Source organism: Elephantulus edwardii, unplaced genomic scaffold (genome assembly GCF_000299155.1).
Source record: "Elephantulus edwardii isolate Elephantulus edwardi_28Jun2011 unplaced genomic scaffold, EleEdw1.0 scaffold00128, whole genome shotgun sequence".
In the NCBI taxonomy this organism is placed as follows: Eukaryota; Metazoa; Chordata; class Mammalia; order Macroscelidea; family Macroscelididae; genus Elephantulus; species Elephantulus edwardii.
The window spans coordinates 3,880,475-3,888,561 of NW_006399878.1; positions in this window are offsets into that span (position 1 = coordinate 3,880,475).

Below are 8,087 nucleotides of genomic sequence, written 5' to 3' on the forward strand. Positions count from 1 at the left end.
GCTGCCAGATATACAAGTTGTGTTTAGAAGAGGCTGTTGCACTAGGAACATTATAGCCAATGTTAGATGATCTTAATTCAAAGTGGAAAGTACCAGAAGAATGTTTATTTGTATTTCATTGACTATGCAAAAGCATTAGACTGTGTGTGGATCACAAAAATTGTGGCTAACTTTGAGATTACTGGGAATTACAGAACACTTTATTATATTCATGCAAAACCTATTCTTGGACCAGGAAGCAGTTGTCAAAACAGAGCAACAAAACATTACATTGTTCAAAATCAAGAAAGGCATGTGCCAGTGATGCATCCTATCTCCATACCATTTCAATCCAAATGTGCAACAGATCATTTGGGAGGCTGGACTTTATGAGGAGGAATGGGACATTAGAATTGGAGGAAGACTCATCAACAAACTGTGCTATACAGATGATATAACCTTACTTGTTGAAACTGAGTTCAGAATATCAAGAATTACAGTCTTCAACACAAATTGAAGCTCAACATCAAGAAAACAAAGATTCTCATCACTGGGCCAAATGGCAGCACCATAGTAAATGGAGATGAGATTCAGATTGTTAACAATTTCAGCTTATTTGATTCCACAATCAATAGTGTTGGCACCAGCAGTCAGGAAATTAAAAGACAATTTGCATTAGGAAAATATTTTCTCAGGGACCTCTCCAGAGTGCTGAAGAACAATGACCGTCTAGAGACTAAGGTGTACCATATCCAAGCCATTATCTTCTCAATTGCTTGAGATGTATTAGAGAGCTGGACAATTAACACGGATGAAAGAAGAAGAATCGATACCTTTGAGATGTGATGTTGGAAAAGAGTATTGAACATAAAAAAGCCTGCCAAGAGAACAAACTTGTTTGTCCTGGAGAGGGTGAAACAAAGTTGCTCCTTGAAGGCAGGGATTTTGAAGCTCTGTCTCTTATACTGTGGGCCTGTTGCCAGGAAAGGCCAGTCCTTGGAGAAGGACATCATGCTTGGAATGGTGGAATCACAGCACAGGACAGGAAGACCCTGGATGAGATACATTGACACAGTGGCAAGGGTTATGGGGGTAAATGTGACAGAAATGGTGAAATTCGCTCAGTATAAGGCATGGTTTAGAACTATTGCACGTAAGGCTGCGGTGATTTGCAGGCAACATGATGGCACATAACAATAAAAAACCAAAACATCTTTCCAGTTTACTCTGCTTGTAGCCAAGCTCCATCTTACATCAGAATTGGTATTTCTCTTACCACAACTTCTTCTAAATCCAGCTAAAATTTCTAGCAGTTTTCTATTAGTGTATTATTCTTAATATTTTAAAATAACCCTCCGGGAGATTTTATGTGCACATAATAGCATTGATGTTGTTTGATAATTTCCATTTTCATTACATCAACTTTTTTTATAGGAATAGAAACAATAATGGATCTCTTCTGGTGAGTTTAGTAGGTAGCTGTCTTACAAATTTCCTGTTATGGGTTGGTGAGAACATCAAAGGCTGCATCAGTTGGTTGAAATACTTCAATTGGTGCCTTATTTTTGCCAATGCCTTCAGTATAGTTTCACCTTCTTCCTTCATCAACATTGTTTCCTGATAATAAACTACTTCCTAAAATGGGTTTGTCAGCCAATTCTTTTTGGTACATTGATTCTGTGTATTCCTTCTACCTTCTTATACTTTCTGCATAACTCAAGATTTTTGTCCACAGCACCCTTCAGTATTTCAATGCAAGGTTCAAATTTGTTCCTTACTTATTTCAACTTGAGAAATACCTGGCGAGTTCTTACCTTTTAATTTTGAAACTCTAGCTCTTTGCACATTTTGTTTTGCTTTGTCTTCTCAAACTGCCCTTTGAAATCCTCAGTTCAACTTTTTTACTTTTTGGAGGCAAGGATTCTGGGGCTTCGTCTGACATACTTTGGACATGTTGCCAGGAGGGACGGGTCCTTGGAGAGGGACATCATGCTTGGGAGGGTGGAGGGACAGTGCAGGAGGGGAAGACCCTCTATGAGATGGATTGATTCGGTGACTGGGCTAATCGGGATGGGTGTGTCAGAGGCAATGCGGTTTGCGCAGGATAGAGCAGGGTTTAGGGCTGTTGTGCATAGGGTCGCTATGAGTCGAAAACGACTCAACGGCACATAACAACAACAACAACAACAACACTGCCCATCCATTTTTTATCATTTAGCTTCTTGACATTCTAGTGCAATTTTCAGAGTCTCTTCTGATCTCTATTTTGGTCCTTTCTTTCCTTTTTGTTTCTGTAATGATTTTTTGCTTTCTTCCTGGACCATATCCTTGATAACATCCTACAGCTCATCTGGTCATCAATTATTAGTGTTTAAGTACATCAAACCTCTTTTTCAAGTGCATCAAACCTCTTTTAGGGATAAGTTAAACTGTTGAGATAGACTCAAGGTCATATTTTGGTTATGTGGACTTGTTTCTATTTTCCTCTGCTTCAATTTTAACTTGCAAATGAGTAACTGATAGTCTGTACCACAGTCAGCATGTGGCCTGGTTTTGACTGCTGACATTGTGCTTCTTCAACAATTTTTCCAGTATCAGTCTGATTCCTGTGTAGTCTATCAGATGAGGTCCATGTGTGTAGTTGTTGTTTGTATTTTTAAAAAAGGGTACTTGCAATTACTAAGTCACTGTATAAAATTTAGTCATTCAACCTCTAGCCTCCTTTCTGTCACCATGTCCACAATTTCCACTAATTAATGCAGTGGGGTCAAGTATGACAGAAATGATGAGGATGGTGCAAGATATTTGACTATGAATGTAATGCTATTGTTTCTCATTTTTTTATTCCAGTGATAATAGATCATATGATTTTCTGATTCAGATTACCCAATATCAGTCAATCTCAGCTTACTAATGCCTGGAATATCGCTTGTATGCATTCTATTTCATTTCTTAATACATTCCACGTTTCAGTTGTTGATGGATATTTTCAGCTATTTCTCCTCATTTTGAATGACTTTCCAATCTGGGCTCTATCTCCAGTACTATATCTAACCATGCTTATCTATTGTTAATAGGGCTTTTGAAGGCCTGTTACTTCAGAAGTGGGTGATCAGTCCTGTGTCCAAATCTATTTTAGAAGTTAAGTCACCTCAATTCAGCAAACTGGCAGACCAGTGCTGTACTCATAAGTTGTTGTTATATACTGTTGAGTCAGAGCCAATCCATAGCTTACCATCAAGGGGGTTTTCAGAGGCAGTAAAATGCTGAGGAAGAGATTGTCATCTTTCTCCTATAGAATATCTAGTGAATTTGAACCATGCACCTTTATGTCAACAGTACTTCAGTAGTGAGGAAGGAGTTGTACTGCTAACCCAAAGGTGCACAGTTGGATTCAACCAGTTGCTCTGTGAGAGAACAATGTCTCCATGAAGAAAACAATCTCCTCTTGTGTGATTTACTGCTTCTGAAAACCTACTGGAGGGCCATCTATGAATCAGTTCTGACTCAACGATACACAACCATTACAAGTGGACACCGGAACTCCCTCTAAAAATAAACAAGTCTAATATTCATTTCTAAATGATAAAATAAGCAGTAACATGCAAATCAGTCCCCAAATATTATAAACTGATATGTAAGTGATGTATTCCTTAAAGCAAACCATAAAACTGAGCTAGCTAGTATACACATATCATAGCATGGGTAGGCCCTCAGTGGCTCTAGTTCTGGCTGAGGGTCAGGCAGTGGGGGGTGTTACTGTGTTGAGGTTTTGGCTGAGCTCCGGCCAAGGTACAAGTGGTAATGGTAGTGCTGCTGGTGGAGGGTAGTGTTTTGCTAGGCACATCAGACTTGGCTCCCACTAGGATGGAGTTATTACAGCACAGGTGGCAAAGACTGGCTCTTCATAACTGGTGTCAGTGCAAGGTTCAAGTGCTCAAAGCTTGTGGTTGTGGTGGGGTAGGCAGTCAATGTATTAATTTATTTGTTTCAATAGTATTTGAATTGATTTTCAGAAATACTTCAGGTAGAAAAACCAGATAATAAATAAGTTGAAACTAAATGAAAAAAAATTATAACATCAAAGAACAGTAGAAATGTCTTAGCATTTTTAAGAAGTTAATCACAGCTTTGTCTTGAACTTTTCACAAGCTGAAATGAATAGAGAAACATGAGCAATTTAAAAGATAACTATTTCTGTAAAGTAAAAATATGAATTATTTCTAATTCTAAAATAATAAAGAAATTTCATTCATGCATACTCAGAAAAAGGCTATACTTTAGCAGAGGATATAATCAATAATGCCCCTATAACAATATACTGTTTCACTACCCAATTATGTTTCACTACCCAATATGTTTCACTACCCAATTTTTCATTCTTTTTCTTCTTTTGGGATCATACTATTATAATGATATGTCATTAATTCTGTGAGTAATTAAATTATTTTTACTATTCTCTAAATTGATCCAAGGCTTACACTAAATGTATAAATATATTCCAGTAAGGTGCGCCTGATACAGGCCATGGTATTTGCAATCGCTTGTTATGCATCAGAGAGTTGGACAATGACTAGGGAGGACAGAAGGAGAGTGGATGCTTTTGAGCTGTGGTGCTGGAGAAGGGTACTGAATGTACCATGGACTGCCAGGAAAACAAACAGATTCATCTTGGAGAGGATTAAACCAAGCTACTCCTTGGAGGCAAGGATTCTGGGGCTTCGTCTGACATACTTTGGGCATGTTGCCAGGAGGGACAGGTCCTTGGAGAGGGACATCATGCTTGGAAGGGTGGAGAAATGGCGCAGGAGGGGAAGACCCTCTATGAGATGGATTGATTCGGTGACTGGGGTAATCGGGATGGGTGTGTCAGAGGCAGTGTGACACAGGATAGAGTACGGTTTAGGGCTGTTGTGCATAGGGTCGCTATGAGTCAGAAACGACTCAACGCCACATAACAACACAACAACATATAAAAATTATACACACATATCTATTTATGACCACAAAAGAAAACCAGTGGCATTTTGGAGTGCTAATCAAAAGATTGATGGTTTTAATCTACTAACCCTTATGAGGTAAGCAGTATCCTTTCATAAGGTTTATAATTTGCAATACTGATGGAGGGTCATTATAAGTCAAAATTGATTTGCCAGAAGTGAGTTATTTTTTTTCTTTGAAAGCTGCTATAGACAGAGAGGGATGCAAAGAGAGTGAACAGGACAGTAGGAATTTGAGTGAGAACTATTATTAACATAATTAGTTTGGGTGCCACAGGAGCAGTGAGCCACAGGCCTAAGAAGGGAGTTGCCATCCAAGCTGATGTGGGACACATCTGCCAGGAGCAAGCAGGACAGCAGGAATTTGACAAAGTTTTCTTAAGCCCTACAAGACCCAGAGCTCTGCCAGACCTAGAGCCTTGCTGGGTGAGAGCAGCTGGACAAGAGCTGGACAGCTGGCATTTGAGTGACAATCCTGTGCCAGCCACCCACCTGGACAGCTGGAATCTGAGTGAGGTCCCCCTGCATGCCTGCCCCACCCCACTGCCCGCCCTGTGCCAGTTCTACCCAGTACCCATGCCTCCACATGCAGTCAACTAACTTGCCTTTAATCTGGAGTGCCTTGATCTGACTCGGCTGCAAAATGAGACTGCTCTCACAGGCTCTGAACTGAATCTTCCCTTGAGTCAGAAGTTTGGAGAGAAACACAGGCAGGGTTGCTGCTCCACCCTCTTCTAGGGCAGTGACTTCAGATCAAGACTCTTGCATTGTTTCAGGCATGATAAACTTTACCACAGCAATGTCACTTAAGAAGCAGACTACTTTACACCCTACACAAGCACAAAGCAAGATGTCACCTCCAAAAAAGTGACACAGTATCAATGGATTTCCTGAAGCCAGAAAAATCTGATGGAATTTTCTGACACAGTATTTGAAAGAACAATGATTGAATATTTTCAATGGGTGAAACACAAACATGAAGAATTACAGAACACTACAAGCAAAATCAAGAAGAACCTTAAAAAAACACACCAAACAATGCAGATAGAACAAACAAGGTATTAGAGGTTCTGGAAAAACATGAAACCATGATCCAAAATATGAGAGTCAATGTTTCAGATGCTGTCAACATGATGGAGGGACACATGAACAGAGTCCAAGACATGTAACACAGAACCAGTGAGATAGAATATAGAATTGTAACCACTGATCTACTAGAGCAAAAAGGAGAATAAAAAAAGGAATGAAAAAGAAGAAAACCTAAGAATAATGTGGAACATCATCAAGAGAAATAACATGAACATCATCAGAATCCCAGAACAGGAAGAAGCAAGTAAAGGCACTAAAAAAGTTGTGGTAGAATTACTAAAGGAAAACTTCCCAGGTATAATGAAGAATGAGAATGAGGGAATATATATTCAAGAAGCTGAAAGAACACCATATACAATAGACTACAAAAGAAAAACACCAAGGCATATAATAGTCAAATTTGCCAGAACCAAAGATAGGGAGAGAATTTTGAAAGAGAGAAGAAACAAAAAAGAGAGAAACAAAAAGTAACCTTTAGGGGAGAACAGGTAAGATTAAGTGTCAATTTCTCAGCAGAAACCATGCAGGCAAGAAGACAGTGGAATAATATATATTAAATACTTAAAGAACACACCTGTCAATCAAAAATACTGTATCCAGTAAAATTGTCCATCACATAGGAAGAAGAGATCAAGATATTCCCAGAAAACAGAACTAAGGGAGTTTATAAAAACAAGAGCAGCATTGCAGGAAACATTGAGAGACGTCCATGATATAGAGGTGCCAAAAAAAGCAGGATGAACCAAAGTAACTAGAAACAACACCAAAAAAGAGCTCAACACAATGACAGGAATAAAACCTTGCCTCTAAATAATCACACTGAATGTGAACGGTTTGAATGCACAAAACCTTGCCTCTAAATAATCACACTGAATGTGAATGGTTTGAATGCACCACTGAAGACAAAAAGAGTAGCAGATTGGATTAAAAAACTAAAATCCTTAAATATGCTGTCTACAAGAGACACACCTAAAAATGAAGATAAAGACTAAAAATAAAAAAATGGGAAAAATATACCAAGCAAATGGCAACTAGAAAAATTGAGAAGTAGTAATATTAATCTTTGATAAAATAAATTTCAAGGCAAGAACCATCACAAAGGATAAAAATGGTCACTACATAATGCTGAAAGGCTCAATAGAACAAGAGGACATAACAATAATAAATATCTATGCACCAAATGAAAGACTTGCAAAATATAGAAAAGAAGCATTAACAAAACTGAAAAAGAAAATAGATAACACTACTATAGTGCTTGGAGACTTCAATACACCACTCTCAAGAAAAGATAGAACTACAGGAAAGAAATTCAACAAAGATGCTGAATTAAAGAATTAAACCACACAACAAACCAATTTGACCTCATAGGCTAATACACTCAACAAAAGCACAGTATACCTTCTTCTCCAATGTGCATGGGATATTGTCTAGAATAGATCACATTTTAGGTCACAAGGCAAGCATCAATAAATTAAAAATTTAGAAATTAATAACAAGAAGATAAAGAAGAAAAAAACCCCATACATTTTGAAGCTGAACAACACCTTGCTTGAACATGAGTGTGTACTAGAACAAATTAAAAAATTAAATGAAAAAGTTTCTTGAAACTACTGACAATAAAAAGACCACTTACCAAAACCTCTGGTAAACAGCCAAAGCAGTAAACAGAGGTCAGTTTATAGCAATAAGCAAACACATCAAAAGACAAGAAAAAGAGACCATTGGCTCTCTAAATCAACATCTCCAAGAAATTGAAGAACAACAGGAAGAAAACCTAACATCCTCTAAAAAAACCTGAAATTATAAAAATTAGAGCAGAAATAAACGAAATAAAAAACATAAAAACAATTGAGACCATCAACAAACTAGAAGTTGGTTCCCTGAAAAGGTTAATAAAATTGAAAAACCACTAGCAAAACTAACAAAGGAAAAGACACAAATAATTCAAATGAAAGATGAAATGGACAATGTCACAACAGAATCAACTAAAATAAAAGACTAACATTAGAATATTATTTT